Source organism: Ochotona curzoniae, unplaced genomic scaffold (assembly GCF_017591425.1).
Source record: "Ochotona curzoniae isolate NIBS_2020 unplaced genomic scaffold, NIBS_Ocur_1.0 contig_1274, whole genome shotgun sequence".
Taxonomy (NCBI): Eukaryota; Metazoa; Chordata; class Mammalia; order Lagomorpha; family Ochotonidae; genus Ochotona; species Ochotona curzoniae.
In genome coordinates this window covers 9353853-9371883 of record NW_024465023.1, presented here as the reverse complement: position 1 = coordinate 9371883, position 18031 = coordinate 9353853, and the positions used below count along the sequence as shown (strand labels likewise).

At 42.7% G+C, this 18031-nt stretch overlaps 1 pseudogene; it reads right to left on the bottom strand.

Annotated features, from left to right (window-relative positions):
• Positions 1-3440: 3440 nt before the first annotated feature.
• On the bottom strand, positions 3441-5626 carry LOC121171244 (annotated as a pseudogene).
• Between the last annotated feature and the right edge of the window lie 12405 nt (positions 5627-18031).

Here is an 18031-nt window from a genome sequence, read left to right as displayed (position 1 = left end):
AAATAAGAGAGAGAGAAAGAATCTTCTACCTGCTGCTGTCTGCTGGCCCCTTCCCAAATGGTTGTGATGATGGGCTGAGCCAGGCGGCAGGGCATTGGGTTGGAAGTGAATCAGTCAGGACTTGAGCGAGTGCTTATATGGGATGCCAGTGCTGCAGATGGTGGCTTAACCTACTACAACACAATGCTGGCCCCATTAATTTATGTGAACAAGTTTGCTTAAATTACTTATGAACACAGAGATACTAGACAGGCATGATCATTATTCTAAGATTTTTTTTTTTAACCGTGAAAAATCACTAAAGTTAAATAGTTATTCTCAATGACCAGGAAGCAGTATACACTATGTTATACCTTAATTTGCACAACACATTTTTGGGTTAAAATTGTGCTTTTATAACTTTAAATAACTCACAAATATAAGCATGATTTTATCTGGCCTACAAACCCAGGCATAGACAGGGCCAACAATATATTTACTTTCTTTTATATATATATATATTTATTTATATTTACTTTACCAACAGATTTAAAACAGCTTATTTATTTATTTTTTTAAAGATTTATTTTTATTTTTTTTTTATTGGAAAGGTGGATATACAGAGAGGAGAGACAGAGAGGAAGATCTTCCATCCGATGATTCACTCCCCAAGTGAGCGCAACGGCCGATACTATGCCGATCCAAAGCCAGGAGCCTCTTCCGGGTCTCCCACGCGGGTGCAGGGTCCCAAAGCTTTGGGCCGTCCTCGACTGCTTTCCCGGGCCACAGGCAGGGAGCTGGAAGGGAAGTGGAGCTGCCGGGATTAGAACCAGTGCCCATATGGGATCCTGGGCGTGCAAGGCGAGGACCTTAACCACTGTGCCACCGCGCTGGGCCCTAAAACAGCTTATTTATTAAAGGTTTACTCAAATCATGTGAAACAAAAGGCATCTGGGTCAAGTTAGTAATTTTAGTATTTATTTTGCCATGTAACACAACATACAACAGCAAATTGTCCAAGGAATGGGATCCCTGCCACTATGGCCACCCTGTGGGGGTCCTGGATTGAGTTCCTGGCTTCTGGATGTTATGAACATGAGGATTAAATTAGAAAATGAGACATATACATCTCTATCTATCTATCTATCTATATCTATCATCTATCTATCTATATCTGTCTTACGGTTTCTCCATCTTTATAATAAATACCTTTTTTAAAAAAGCAAAGCGATGCAAGAGTAATGCTTAAAACATAGTCATCAGGGGGCCCGGTGCAGTGGCCTAGTGGTTAAAGTCTTTACCTTGAATACGCCAGTATCCCATATGGGCGCTGGTTCTAATCCCAGCAGCCCTGTTTCCCATCCAGCTCCCTGCTTGTGACCTGGGAAAGCAGTTGAGGACGGCCCAAAGCCTTGGGACCCTGCACCCGCGTGGGAGACCTGGAAGAAGTTCCTGGCTCCTGGCTTTGGATGGGCACAGCACAGGCCGGCCGTTGCGCTCACTTGGGGAGTGAACCATCAGACAGAAGATCTTTCTCTCTGTCTCTCCTCCTCTGTGTATATCTGACTTTGTGATAAAAATAAAATAAATCTTAAAAAAAAAAAAAAACCACATAGTCATCAGGGCTAGCATGGTAGTGTCCTAGGCTAATCCTCTGATCTGTGGTGCCAGAATCCCATATGGGTGCTGGTTCATGTTCCAGTTGCTCTACTTCCCAAGCTAGGTCCCTGTTTATGAGCTGGGAAGGCAGTGGACGATGGTTCAAGTCTGTGGGACCCTGCACCCACATAGGGGACCTGGAAGAGGCTTCTGACTCCCACTTCAGTCTGGTCCAGCCTTGGCCACTACAGCCATTTGGGAGTGAACCAGTGGATACAAGATCTCTCTCTTTCTGTTTCTCCTCTCTGTAAAATTTGACTTTCCAATAAAAAAATGCATTAAAAAAAAAAAAAAAAAACAACCCAGAGTGGTCAAGAAGTTAAAATTAAGGGTTGGATACTATATCAAGCACCTGCCCCCCCCCCTTTTCTTTTAATACATAAGTTAAGCTCACTCATAATTAGTAATATTGCTGTTATGCTTTTTCTCAACACTCTTGTTTTATATTGTAATTATGTGTATGTTATGATCAATGTATTTATTTTCCTAAGTATATTTCTCTTAAATGCCTTTTGCAAATTAAGCTATATATAAAATATTTTTTTTCACTACTGGTGACCTTTGTGTTAGTGCTATTTAAAATACCCTTAGTCAGCGTTTTTCCTTTCTTCATCTTTTCCCATCCATTTTATCTACCTGTACAGCAGCCAATGATTTACTGAGTCTTTCTCCTTTCCTCTTTGTTTTCAAGTTTAAGTTGAAATTTTTCTGCCTTATCAGAACATGTTATGTTTTGTATATTACTCTTTCAGCTCATGCTCCCAGCCTGTTCAAATTTTAACTTTACAGGAAAACATGTGAAATATTCGTTGTCCATCATTTTGCCCAAATTTCCCCGACCATCATTTTTGAATGGATAAAGTAGACGCTTTAACACAATGTGGTCCAGTTAGACCTTTTTGCCTAATTCAGAATGTTCGGTGTGCTGCCTATGAACACTGGACACTGGAAATGTATCTGGCTGACTGAGCAGCTCAGTTTTTCTTGTTACTCAGTTTGAATGAATCAAGATTCAAGCAGTCACATGTGGCTAATGGCTGCCATATGGACAGTGTCGTTCTAGTTCATTTCTAGGGAGGGCCACAAGACACTGGCTCATTCAAACTTGTTTTCTGTGGCCTTGGTGGTTGCAGGATGTCTTGGCTGAATATGATTTTCTTTCCTTTTCTTTACTTGAACTGGCACATTCTGGTGTTGCAAGTGTTAGCTTAGTGTGCCACATCTCCCCCCCCCCTTTTACACAGAACAAAGTAGAAGAAATGGTAGAGGACTAAAACCGCAGAAGTAGTTCATCAGGAAAACATGCTTTCACACACACACACACACACACACACAAGCAACGCAAAACAAAACAAAACAAAAGCCTGTATAGCAAGGCAGGCTTATTCACAAGGAGGAAACACATGTACAATTCAGCTAATTCTCATACGACACATCAACAACAACAACAACAAAAGCCCCCACGTGCTACAATGGCAGCCACTGTTCACAGCAAACACTGAAAGGCAGGAAACAGCAACTATTCAGGGACAGACTGACCAGCAGGTGCAGGTTTTACAGCATCAGTGCAATAAATTCCCAAAGCTATATTACAGTTAGATTATCAGTTTAGGAATTATTCTCAAATCTTTCACGTTTTTGGCCCTTATATGTCTATCCCTACCCATTTCAGCTGCTCTGAATTTCTAGCTTCTAAGATGAAAAGGACAAGTACAAGAAACTTTGCAAGGAGTTACAACACCTGTGTAGACCAGGGATCAACTCTTATTTTTTCCAGGCATGCTCTCACCAACACATGTTTTTCACAGAAGTATCTAGGGAAAGAGTCACAGGCAGAGTCTCGCGGCAGGCCTATGGGGACAGGAATAGGACCGTGTTACCATGAGAATTTTGAGGTTTACATTTAGAGTCTTGGAAATGAACAGTATAAGATTATTTTCCATTTGACTAGACATAGAAAGACTTATTCTTTATTGGCTGGTCTTGGGGTAAAGGTTACAGTCTTAACCCACTGTGTACTTCAGAAAGTCAGCGAGCGACAAATCAGAAAGAAAAAGTATGCTGAACATTCTTGAAGATAATCTTTTGGAAGTTTGTTATTACAAAGCCTTTGAAGATTTACTAGCTTGAGATTTCAGTGCAAGGGGATGAGATATCTAAGACTGTCTGTCACATTCCCCATCTGGGAAGAAAGGGCAGTGTTGACTGTAACTGCTAAGTTTTTGTTTTGTTTTGTTTTGGTGGCATGGGAGAAATCTGCGCATACTAAACATGGGTACATTTCCTTTTATTCCATGGAGGATTCTTCTCCCATGGTAAAGAAACAGAATGAGGAATGACCCTTCACTATCTCTTCATCAGAAGCAGTAAACTTTACCTCTGTCATCACCCAGTGGGGCAGTAAAATGCTTAAAATAAATACTTAAAATAAGCAGACTATGGAAGCAGATGGTTTTCTGTAGCCTTAGACCACTGTCCCTTGTGAGCCAAAGCCAAGATCAACTCCAGTGATGACCAAAGTCACTGTAAGCTGAACTAAAGAGTACAGTTCACCATTTTCTTATTTTGGAGGAAGTTTTATCTAAAAGGAAGAATTCAGTGAGTGCTGGTTGAGAAAAATTGAAGCAAATCATACTAGAGAGTTGTCTGTGTGAGGCCAACTGGTGAGGATGCACCCAGCTCCATCTGCCAGACACTGAGTTTCCAGGGCCAATGTATACTCCTTCAAACACACTTAATGAAGCAGGTGCATTATTCATTTTTTTTTCCTTTTGTTTCAGAAGTTTGCTTATCTCTCATTGGCCACTCCCATGTACTTCGAAATGATTCCCTGTTGGTTCAGCCCAGTGAGAAATTCATTGTCAGGGAGGTGAGAAGCAGATGGTGGATTGTTGTCTCAAGCAAGCAACCGCAGCAAGACAAGTGGTCATGGTCACCCAGTAGATTTCAGGTTTACCTTCCTGTGATGTACAGAGGCATTGCCACTATCCCACAGCTTTGTGTTGAGCTCTCACTGCATTGTAGCACATTTCATGGGATCTTTGGTGTTGTACAGTGATCCCTTGATTGGAACAAAAAATTCCAAGTGCTAGAGTGGGAACAAGGTAGTTAAAAAAGCAAAAAAGCATAACAAGACAGGAAACATTGGTCAGAACAAACAGATCTAGGTAGTGGATAATCAGAAACACCAAAGAAACCACATCCATGATGGCAGGTGCAAAGAAGACTTTTCCTTTCGTTTAAGATTTTATTTCATTAGAAGGACAGATTTAGGGCCCAGCGCAGTGGTTAAGGTCCTCGCCTTGCACGCCCAGGATCCCATATGGGCGCCGGTTCTAATCCCGGCAGCCCCGCTTCCCTTCCAGCTCCCTGCCTGTGGCCTGGGAAAGCAGCTGAGGACGGCCCAAAGCTTTGGGACCCTGCACCCGCGTGGGAGACCCGGAAGAGGCTCCTGGCTTCGGATCGGCATAGTATCGGCCCGTTGCGCTGACTTGGGGAGTGAATCATCGGACGGAAGATCTTCCTCTCTGTCTCTCCTCTCTGTATATCCACCTTTCCAATAAAAAAATAATAAAAATAAATCTTAAAAAAATACAAAAAAAAAAGAAGGACAGATTTACAGAGAGAAGGAGAGACAGAGAGAGAAATCTTCCACCCACTGGTTCACTCCCCAAGTGACTGTGAAGGCTGGAGCTGAAACTGATCTGAAGCCAGGGGCTACTTCTGGGTCTCCCGCACAGGTGCAGAGTCCCAGAGATTTGGGGGCCATCCTCCAAGGTTTTCCCAGGCCATAGCAGAGAGCTGGATGGAAAATGGGGGCAGCCGGGATTTGAACTGGTGCCCACATAGGATGCCGTGCTTGGAGGTGGAGGATTAGTCTGTTGAGCCATTGTGCCAACCCAGAAAACAGTCTCTTCCATCAGAGGACTTTATTGCCCACCAGCATCACTTCCCCACATCCTTGCAGGTGCTCGTACGCACTTGCAGTCTCTGCAGGCTGCAGGCATTTCTGGGATCACATGCCACCTTCCCCCAAAACCCCAGCACAACAATATATTGCCTTTTGGAAAGTTCTTCACCACTCTTCCTCATCTCTGCTCCATCTAAGATTTTATTCTGGCCTCTGATTTCCTTGGCTGACTTCTCTTGCCAGGTATTCATTCCTACATTTGTTTAGTCATGCAGCAAACTTGAAATGAGTATCAACTATACGCTAGTCATACTCTAGGTATGGAGATTGAACAGTGAATAAAGTAGTAGTTCTTTGTTCTCTTGGAGCTTGCAATCTGGAGAGGGGGAAGCAATCAGAAGCAAATAGGAGGTGGGTTTGGTGGCAAAAACTGAATCAGTTGCAAGGTAAGAAGGGTAGCCAGAGATGGGTAGTTGACCAATTTATTCTGTCTTCCACCCTCTGCCGTTGTACCAGGTGTCCGCTGGAGGCTCTGATGTACTGCCCTATCCTTCATGTATATTTGGATATGCTGTCCTCTGTTCCATCCGAGCCACTGAGGAGGCCCAGCTCTGACACATGCACTCCAAAGTCAGACCATGGAACTTGCAATTCTCTCCATGGTTAGGGTTGAGTCCAGCCATTTAGTTGGTGGGGAGTCACCCAAGAAACCTCATCTGAAAGCATCCCAGACCTGATTCTTCTATGTGTTTGACAATACAGGGTCTGCCACAGTCAATCACCCAAATCAGCTTATGCACATGCTGGTGGTTACAATTTCTGGGTCAGTTCTGTCTCCAGCCCCGTGTTTCATGCAACCCAATGGGTGTTGGAGTCCAGCCCGATCCTGCTCACCACATACTCGGCCTTCATGAAAACCAGTGGGAGCTACAGCCTAGTCAGAGCGACTCACAATAACCCCATCAGGCCCGCCCCCTACCCTGGTTCCCATGCTTGCCATTATGTACAGTTGATTGATCCCATCTATTCCCTATCCCATTCGGCCTCCCTGCTTGGCAGCATTCCATGCCAGTGTCCTTATGTCAATCAATGCTGAGGCAGCTTTGCTATAGAGAGGGCATCCAGAAACTTGCTTACAAGTTTACCTTGTGGGTTCCTGGGGAGGAGATGCAACCAAAAAGAAAAGGGTGGCAGTGCTGTTTTGGGCAACTGATAAAGTTTATTTCCAGGGTTACAGTTCTTATACACGTTAGTAAAGCACAAAACTGTCCTTAACACATGTGTAGAAAATATTGCAACCAGACTGGAAGAAAAACAATCTTTTATGTATTAAAACTCAATTTTTCAATCATCCCTTTCTAAAGAGAACTCCCAAGGAAGACAAAGACATCAGTGGACAAGACTGGGACGTCGGAGTGCTATGGCTCAGTTCCATCGTCTTAGGGTCCGTTACTAAGGGAATAAAGAGTCTGTAGGTTACATAATGGCTTTGAGGGCACAGATCCAGAAGGCATGCGTGACTTTCAGAGGATGCCAGAGCAAGATATCAACTGCCGTCCCTGTATGTCTGTACCATTTAATGACTGGCTATATTCCTGTAAGACAGGCTAGGGCTATGTCTAATTATCCAATTCCTAAAGTCAAAATTTAAGTTTAAAAATTCTGTCTCACTTTTTAAAAGTATACTATAATGACTTCCTAAAGGAAACAGAATAGTCCTTGATGGGAATCCTGTCCTAAGTGACATTGATCACAAAATCTTCTAGTTTCTACCCAGACCTGAATTCTCAAATAGGTTTTTTTTACCCTTGATTTTGGTGTACTGCAAGTATTTGGACAATGAAAACTCCTCTCTCTGGAAGTCTGAAAAAATATACTGGCCAATATGGAGTATCTTTTATGTCCCAAGGGCATGAAGGTTTAGTAAGTGCTGAAAAAACTCCTTTATTCAAAATGTGAGATTTAATGTCATATTCTCAATCTTTAGTTTTTCCATTTGCAGGAGCTCAAGAATCCCTGTATCAAACATATAACTAAACACAACTATCACACAAATGGCTTGTTATCTTAAAGGGCTTTCCTATGTGTGTAGCTGTAATGATGCAGGAACTTATTATTTCAGTTAACTGAAGGACATCGGGCTTTGTTGCCCTTCTGTTTAACCGCGCTTCAGTCTATGTCTATTTTTCCCCCCGCATAACGATGGTGGCACAAACTATTCCTGTTCCTAACCATGAAACACCCAGTGGGGATTTCGAATCCAATTACCCAATGGCGATTTCCAGATGAAAGTTTTCTCAGTTACTGACTGTACAGTGTTTTTTTTTTTTTTCTCTCTTTCTCTCTACTGTGTGTTTTCTGATGTTTAATGAGATTGGATGTGTCACTGAAGGCCTTCTGACTTTCTGTTGAAGCATAAGGTTTCTTTCCAGTGTGAATGATCTGATGCATGCTTAATGCTGCTTTCTGGATGAAGGCTTTCCCACACTGAATGCATTCATTGTCTCTCTCTCCAGTATGAGATTTTTGGGGTATACTGAGGTGTGACTTCCAGGTGAAGGCCTTTCCACAGTCACTGCACTAACAAGGTTTCTCCCCAGTGTGGGTTTTCTCGTGTGTTATGAGATTGGACCGGTCAGTGAAGGCCTTCCCACATTCAGCACACAGATTGGGTTTTTTCACCTGTGTGAATTTTCTGATGCACATGGAGTTGTGACTTCTTAGTGAAGCACTTCCCGCAGTCACAGGACTCATATGGCATCTCTCCAGTGTGAACAATGTGATGTGCAATGAAATGTGACTCCTTGGATGAAGGCCTTTCTGCATTCAGGACAACCACAGGGTTTCTCTCCTGTATGGATTCTCTGATGCACACTCAAGGTTGACTTCTGGATAAAGGCTTTTCCACATTCCTTGTATTCATAGTGTCTCTCTCCAATATGAGATTTCTGGTGGATTTTGAGGCATGAGTTCCAGATGAAGGCTTTCCTGCAACCATTGCATTTGTAGGGCTCCTCTCCAGTATGAGCTTTCTGATGTTTGATGAGATTTGACTGATTAGTAAAAATCTTTCCACATTCAACATACATATAGGATTTCTCTCCAGTGCGAGTCTTCTGATGTGTAGTGAGATTTGTGCTAAGTGTGAAGACCTTTCTGCACTGTGTACAGCTATAGGGCTTCTCGCCTGTGTGAATTCTTTGGTGCACATGGAGCTGTGACTTCTTGGTGAACACTTTCCCACAGTCACTGCATTCATAAAGGTTTTTTCCCATGTGAATCCTCTGATGTGTATTGAAGTGGGATTTCTGGATGAAAGCCCTGCCGCATTCAGGACACATGTCAGGTTTTTCCCCTGTGAAAGCTTTCCCACATTCACTGCATTTATAGTGTTTCTCTCCAGTGTGAGTTATCTGATGTATAATGAGGTCTGAGAGAAGCCTCTTCCACATTTATTGCGTTCCTAAAGGTTTTTCCTTGTATGAATTCTCAAGATGTTTAAAGAGATCTGATTTCTGGAAAAAAAAAAAAGTTTTCCACTGGGTTTTTGTCCAGTTTGAATTTTCTGATGTGTAATGAGATTGATTTGAGAGTAAAGGTCTTCCCACACTGAGGATACAGATGGGGCTTCCCTCCTGGGTAAATACCCTGAGGTGTATCAAGTTGTGGTTTCTAAGTGAAGACTTTCTTCATTGGCTTACATTCATGGGATTATTTCCCCCAGGGTAAAATCTCTGATGTTCAAAGAGATGTGACTTCCGGGTGGAGCCCTTTACACATTCAGAACATGCATCAAGTTCCTCCACAGCAGGATGTTCGGATGGTGGATGAATGTTTGCTTGCTGTGTTCTGCCCGTGGTTGGATTTCTGAGTCCCAGCAGTTCAGGTGCATGTAGAGTACATGTGTCAGAACTGGGCCTCCTCAGTGGAAAAGACAGAGCAGTGGATGGCATGCCCAGATGCCCATGGAGGACATGGCAGCGCATTGGGACCTGCAGAAGACTTTCTGGTACCAAAGCAGAGGAAGGAGGACAGAACAAATTGGGCAACTACCCCAGCCAAGCATTGATAGCAAATATCTGGGCGAATGGAGACTCTAAGTTGGACTGTGTCAGCCAATGGACCTTGGAAAGATTTCCTCATCCTTGGATCAGTGAGATTGACAGCATTTCAGAACTATTGAAACCACTTGAGCAGAACTTTCAGAGCATGCTCTACATTGGGACCCTGAGTTGATACTGGGTGCTTGTTCCTCACTCCTAGTTACTGGGGCAGGTGGGAGGCTGGGTGCAGCTTCTCCACTTGTCTACCCCCTTCCCCAGATATAGGAGGAAGAAAAAGGAAATTTGGAAACAATGGTCTCATCCACTTTTCCCAACCCACAATCTTTCCCACGCTGATCAACTATGTAAACACCATCAAAATTAAAAATAAAAAACTAAACTCCACACAGATTTCTTCATAATACGCATTTCCATTTACTTTTTCAAGATCTCTCTTATAATCCTTTGGATTCTTCTGAATAGATGGTTGAAAAGAAACAAAATAGCCTCTTCTGCCTATCTCCCCAAATTCAATAAATTTAAATTTATATTTTCTATGTGCCTTGCTTCAGAAAACCGAAGAATCAGGTTTGGTTATCTATTGCCTCTGAACTCCAAATTTACCCTTCCTTGCATGCTTCACTGAAATGGATCAAGGTCTCTGGTTTTTTTGTTTGTTTGTTTGTTTGTTTGTTTTTTCTTTTGCCAGCTGGCACCATGTTAAGCATTGTCAGTGGAGGGCACTGGTGAGATACCATAGGATGGGGGAGTTTTCCTTCTTGGTTCTATGGGGTTTACTCTGCAAGCTTCCCAACCAGGGCATCCTGTAGAACCATGAAGCCCAGTGGCTTTGTGAACATCCTGATACACACACAGCATCTGCAGCATCCAGGGGGCTTCTCTTGAGCTTAGCTTCCTGCAGTTCCTGTGGGTTACCAAGCACCCAGCTTGTGCCATGCTTGTAGCCTTTCCAGCTCTGGGTTTCTGCAGTGCACTGCAGTCAACAGCATATGACACTCAATACCTTGCTCTGACACCCCCCCTGCAGGATGATTTATAATAAAAATATTTCCAGTGATATACTTCTCCATGAATAGCTTTGGAAGGGCAGATTTCCAGCGTGTTCCATTCATGTGGCACCACAGCCACTTTTTGGCCATGCTATAAGCCACAGTCTGGATCTTATCTCTGGGAAACATGAGAGTTTCTTCCTTGGGAACTCTATTGCAGTCTTGGAAGAATTGGCCATGTGTGTAACTATTATTTAGGTTTCAGAGTTTTATTTTCTCTTCATGGCTCATCTCTTTTGATTCCAGTGCAGCATCAGGACTACATGGTAGAATAATTAGGAGTCATTTCATGGGACAGTTGAAATCAAAACACTAGAAATTTCACTACTAGTGTTTAATGGCAGACAATCTGGTTGAAGTTCTCCAGCATCACATGCAAGTACAGGTGCCTCTGAGCAGGGACCATGTCCTGCCACACCTCCCTGCTGAAGCCCACAGTCACATCCTCAAATGACACTGATACCTGGAACACCACAGTCCTGTTCAAGGTGACATGGTCAGTGCTGGGGGGGGGATGAAAAACAGACAGGAAACTGTTTCTCATGCTTTTTAAAAACTCATAATGTGCAGGATCTGGCACAATGGCTCAACTGGCTAATCCTCTTGCAAGCACCAGGATTCCACATGAGCACCAGTTTTGCTGCTCTACTTCCCATCCAGCTCCCTGCTTGTAGCCTGGGAAAGCAGTAGAGCATGGCTCAAGTTCTTGTGTATGTCCCTTTCTTGCACCCAGGTAAGAGACCTCGAAGGAGCTCTTGGCCTCTGGTTTGATGTCAACACATCTCTAGGGCTTCTGGCCAATTTGGGGCAGATGGTGAACCAGTGCATGCAAGATATCTCTCTCCTTCTTTCTGTAAAATTTGCCTTTCCAAATAAAAAGTGCAAATCTTAAAAAAAAAAAAAACCTCATAGTGTGCAATGTAGGGGTTTAACTAAAATCTTAGTCTTTGTCTTCGTTTTGTGAGAAGATAAAACTTATTAAAGTATTTTGACATTTATTGTGTGCTTCTTTCAGATTTTTATCTAGTCATATTTTTTCCAAAAAATGAGGATTTACATAAGCTTTATTTAAGTCTTCTATAAAACTTAAGGCCCAGACATAATACATTTATTGATTAGTTACATGCTGATGTTATGCTAGGCAACAGCAACAGAGTCGAGTAAAATATAGAACAACTTAAACAATTCAAATACTCACATAACCAATGTGGAAAGGCTCAAATGGGGCATTTGGAAGAAATTCAGACTGTATAAGCATAGAGGTGGTGGGGGAAGAGTTATCTAGAAGGGAGAAGAATGAGCAAAAATGGGGAGGATGGAAGAGGAAGTAACGCATGCTGGATTCTGGGAACTGCAAGTAGTTCTCTCCATAAAGGAGAGGAATGTCTGTAGTATAGGTACGTTAACAAAGTGGTAGTGGTCATAATATACGGTAGTAAGAACAAGGAACAAGTATTTTTTTTCCTAGTAGGTAATGGATTGCCATTTGATATAAAGGAAAAGACATAATCTAAATTGTGTGCTTAAGAACAGTATTCAAAATGCAGCAGGGGGAGTTTGAAATTGCACGACAGGAAGAACAGCATGGAGATGCACCAGAACAAGGTAGTAGCTGTAATGAGAGTGTAGAAAAGGTGTTGATGTTATGGATTTTTTTTATTATTTTATTGGAAAGGCAGATATTACAGAGAGAAGGAGATACAGAGAGAAAGATCCTCTATCTGCTCATCCACACCGCACCCCTCCCCCCCCCAGCATCCGCAACAGGGCCCACTCTGCTTGTTGGCAACTTCAGCCCCTGGTTCTAAGACCAACTGGCTGCTCTTTCATCTTAGGGACATTTTAAATCGGTTCCTTGGTACTTTTGTCTATAGCCTGTTCCATGTGATCTAATTAAAAAACCCCTCACTAATTAATATGTGAATAACTCAAACGCATCAACGTCTTGATCATCTCTAGCTATTCTTAAAAAAAAAAAGGCCAGGGATTGGTGGTTGACAAGGAAGGGGTAAATGCCGAAACATGACTTGCAGAACCTAGATTCATTTATCTATAAATCCCCTCAATGACGGGGCAGGGTGGAATCGGCAGGACCAGGGTGGGGGGAACACAATGTCACAGTAGCTCTAATGTTTTGGGGCTGTGATTGTTACAACTGAGCAAAAAGTTAGATGAGCTGAAAGTGTGATACTATCAAGCACTGCCTCATTTACCACTTAATGCCCTTGTATCTGAAAGCAATTTTGACTTAGAAAAAAGATTTGAATACAGGAATTTTACTCACAGCAGTATTTTTTTTTTGACACTCCAGTCAACAGCATAACCCACTATGCCACAATGTCAGCCCCTATTCTAACATTCTACCTATGATGATGGATGTATCCTCTAACATGATACAGACTTCATCATAGTCCTCGCTTCCAGAGTCCTCATCAATAGCATCTCAACACCTATATTTCCTTTTTGTAAAAAGATTTATTAATTTTTGTTGGAAAGACAGATTTACAGAGAGGAGAGAAAGATCCTACATCCGCTGGTTCACTCCCCAATGGGCCGCAATGGGTAGAGCTGTGCCAATTCAGAGCCACGAGCCAGGATCTTCTTCCAAGTCCCCCGTGTGGCTACAAGGGTTTAGCCGTCCTCTACTGCTTTCCCAGGCCATAGGTAGGGAGTGCACAAACTGGTGCCTATATGGGATCCCAGTGTTTGCTAGGCGAGGATTTAGCCACTGAACCATCATACTGGGACCTAGAAATATATTTTTTCTTGGACCCAGAGAGCAGAAATCCAAAATCAGCCTCAGTGGTGTTAGATCAGATGGTTGGCACAGTCACATTCCCTGCAGAAGCTTTCAGGCCGAAGCCATTCCTTGCATCCGCCAGCACCCGGTGGTGCCTAGCATTCCTTGGCTTGTGACCACACCGCTCTGTGTCTATCTCTGTATCTTGTCCTCTTCTACTTATGTCCTCTTCCTATTTTTTCTATCTTATAAAAACACTTGAGACTGCATTAGGAACCCACCTAGATGACCCAGGATCACCTATTCCCTAAATCCTTAATTAAATTACATTTGAACAGTCATTTTATTTTTGCTATGTATCAACATGTATAGGTTCCAGGAATTTGGATATGAATTTCTTTGAGGAAGGGTCTTAATTCTGGCTACCGCAGTAAGGGAAAAAGCCAAGAAATCTCAGAAACACACTTCGGTATTTTTTAGCACTATGCAAAGGCAACAGCAGAGGGCGCTCTGACATTTGAGAAGCTAACTTGAACCCTCCCTTCTTCCGAAAGTATCAGAAAATCAATTTGCTACTAAGAACAGCAAATCACACCCAGAGGGCAAAACCCATACAGTATTGCTATCAGACCAAAAGAATAAGGAGTAGAATCCTTAGAGCCGACAAAAGCATGCCAGAAACACACACACACACAGAACAGACCAAAACTGTGGTCAGATCTTCTGAGCAAGCTATCGTGAATCAAGAAAATAATCCAAAGGAATGAAAGAAGTATGTAAATCAGAACTGACAAAAACCTCTGAAATGATGAGAGAGCTCCGGAAATATTTGGAGGTAAAAGGAAAAAATTCAGACTAGAAAGTAAATTACAAAGGACACAGAGTAAGCATACCTAACGCAGATGGGCTAAGAGAAATAGAAGGCAGAAAGGAGGAACATCTTTTTAAAGATATATTTATTTGAAAGAGTCGCAGACAGGGAGAGACAGAGAGAGATCTTTTACCTTTTGGTTCATTCCCCTACGTGGTTGCAATGGCCAAGGCTGGGCCAGGCCAAAACCAGGAGGCAGGAGCGCCTTCCAGGTCTCCCCCATGGGTGCAGGGACTCAAACACTGGGACCACCTTCTGTATCTTCTGTTTTCCCAAGCACATGAGCAGGGAGCTGGCTCAGAAGAGGAGCAGCTGGGACTTGCACTGGAGCCCACTCGGAATGCCAGCACTGTATGTAGAAGCTTTACCTACTACACCATGATGGTGGTCCTTGGAACATGTTTTAAAGAAATGAAAAGTATTTTAGGGCAAATAATACATATCAAACTTATAATATTAGGATAAGAAGTTCCAATGCACACACCATAAGTGTTTTTGAAACAAACAAAAGGAATAATTATAATAATAAAAAAGAACTAAATGTTGTGATCCAAGATTATCTCTTGGAATTAAAAAAAAAAAACTAAGCTAAAACCACATTTAAAACTACAAATTGAGGGTCTAGTGCAATGGTTCAGTGGCTAAATCCTCACCTTGAAGTGCCGGGATCCCATTTGGGTGCTGATCAGTGTCCAGGCTGTTCCACTCCCCATCTAGCTCCCTGCTTGTGGCCTGGGAAAGGAATCAAGGACGGCCCAAAACCTTGGGACCCTGCACCCACGTGGGAGACCAGAAAGAAGCTCCTGGCTCCTGGCTTTGGATCAGCTCAGCTCCAGCTGTTGTGGCCACTTGGGCAGTGAACCAGCAGACAGAAACTTTTTCTCTCTGTCTCGCCTTCTCTGTATATCTACCTTTCCAATTTAAAAAAAATCTTTAAAAAAAAATCTTTTGTTTTTTAAACCTTCAAATTGAGAGGAATGAGTTGAACCAGTTTTATCTTCACCTGGAACAACTTTTAAAAATGATGAAATATTGTATAAGGTGGTTATTTATTTATTTTTACTTTATATGAAAGACAAAGTTACGGAGAAAGAAGAGACACAAGGAGACAGACAATGTTCCTTCTGCTGGTTCATAGTCCAACTGGTTGCAACAGCTGGAGCTGGGCCAATCAACAGCATGGCTTCCCTGGAGTTAAAGGTGTGAATCTGGGAGTCCGAGGCAGCCATGGCCTTCACCTGACAAGGCACCCTAGATTAGAGAACAACGGAAAGAGTGAAAGAGCTGTAGAGTGGAGGCACCGTTGGGTCTGTGGAGCTCCTGCCCGTGAGGAAGCTGGGACGAGGCTGAGCCAAGGATCACTGATGTGGATTAAATGGAATCATCCTTGGCATTCACAGAAGGCTGGAATCCTTCCTGCTCCCGGCAGCCAGAATGGAAAGCTTCACCGTTTACAGGAAATAGAGCAGAGTGCTTCAAGGGCCTTGGCTTCAGGAGTGGGGGCACAATTCGCGGCAGACCAAATGGTGCTCTGGCCTGGCCTATTACTGCTTCAATACAAACTCTGAAAGGAGCAAATAGTTTCCAGATCAATTAACTATGTGTCAGAATACGGTGTAACGATATTTATAGGAAATGTAGTCAGGATGAAGGTAAAATTTCCAATGCCTTGCATCCAATAAAAAAATAACCAGGCATGCAAAGAGGCTGAAAAATCCAATTCATGATTTGGGGGGTGGGAGGAAAGGGATTAAAACTGACGCAGGAATGTCAGAGAATATAGAGCTGATCATTGAGACTCCTCAGACGGTTACTTCAACTCTATTTCAAATGTGCAAAAACCCAGATCAAGCATACTAAATCAACACGGTCCCACAAGAGCTTTTGGAGATGAAAACTACATTGGATGAGATTAGAAACAGAATCAGATGTTGCAGAAGAGATGACTGAGCCCAAGGAGAGTAAAGAAAATATAATTTGAACATGATTTGTCTCCTGAACTCATGCTGACATTTAGACCCCAAAGTCGTAAGCTGATTGTGGAAACCGAATCCAGTTTTAGTGTTTAGGAGGGGGGTCGAGTGAGAGACCCTTATGTCACTGGCGGTGTGTCCTTGGAAAGTAGTTCTCACGAGAAGGTTGGTCAGGAAGTTTGAGTGTGATGTAGCCACTTCTCTCCCTCTCTGCTTCCTGGATGACCGTGGAATCTGTCTTCTATCTGTGTTCCGTATTCCACCACAACTACTCTCCTCAGAGACCAAACTACGGAGCCACCTGATCTTGGGTTCGACTTTCCAGTACCATGAGCCGAAATACACATCTTTGTTTCATAAACAACTTGTCTCAGGTATTTCCTTATGGTAAACAAGGCCTGGCTAATACAAAAACTATCCAAATTGAAATGTGAAAGGACAAATGATCAGAAGATTAGCTGTGGGATAAAATCAAGGTGCTTAGCATATATGTAGTTGGCATCTCTTGGCAGTGGGAAGGATAGAAAACACTTGGAAAAAGTGTTATCATGAACTTGGGAATATTCACCCAGATTGTCCAATAAGAAGTTCTACTATCCTAAGTTATGAGAAAATTAGATCATCATCAAATTCGATAGCAAGGTTTTATGCCAGAACAAAGTAGAATGATGATTAAGGTGTATCAGGAAAGAGAATATGAGCCAAGGAATTTATACCGAGTAAAAGGCCTTCCAACTGTAAGGAATTTGACAGCGTGTTCTCAGCATACAAGAACTCAAGGATGATCCTTATATGGTCCTTATAAGCTTATCCTGTGGAATTAAGAAACAAACATCAGATAACCAGAATAATCAGTCATTCACATAAAGACTGATGGTGAGTACTGAGTTAAGAACTGAGCCTATATGACAGTTAAAAAGGAGAGGTTAGTGCGGCTGCCACCGTAGTATAGCAACCTAATCCTCTCGCTGCAGTGTCGGCATCCTAGATCGGTGCTAGTTCATGTCCCAGCTGCTTTACTTCCACTACAACTCCATGCTTACGGATCAGGAAAGCAGCAGGAAATGGCCGAAGTCATTGCGCTCCTGCAGCCATGTGGGGGAGACCCAGAGGAAGCTCCTGGATCCCAGCTTCAGATCGGCCCAACTCTGGCCACTGCAACCATTCGGGGAGTGAACTAGCAGATGGGAGATCTTTCTCTTTCTCCCCCTTTCCCTCTGTAACTGTATGTCAAGTAAAATGAAGAAATCATTTATAAAAAGGAATGGGGCTGGGGGAATCCCCCAGAGCCTATGAAACTGTATCATAAAATGAAATTTAAAAAAAATGTAAATGAAAACATTAAAATTAATCATAAATACTTATGTTTAAAAAAAGGAATGGGGGAAGGTTAAGTAATGTAGGATGAAGCTCAGAAAATGTAGCTGTGGGACAAATGAAAAAATTGATAGTGGGAAAATAGATTCACATTTAAAAGCTCTTTTCAGTAATTATATAGGTGGAATTAGTACTGTTTCATAAGACTGAATAATGTGTGCTCCTGGAAATGGAAAAACAGAGCAGGCCTCAGACTACTATTCCGAGAAAGGCCTGTTTGCAAGCGCCAGTAAGTGGCTTCTGGGAATTTAGATTTCAGGTACATTCCATGCTGCGCTGATAAGAGGGGCTCAGTGCGCCTGCGCTATGCCAACGTTGACGCTTATACTGACCATCTGCTTTCCTCCCTGCAATGCTGGTATGTGTTAGCAGTGTAACTAATCTCTCCCGATAAAGCCCTGAGTCTTCT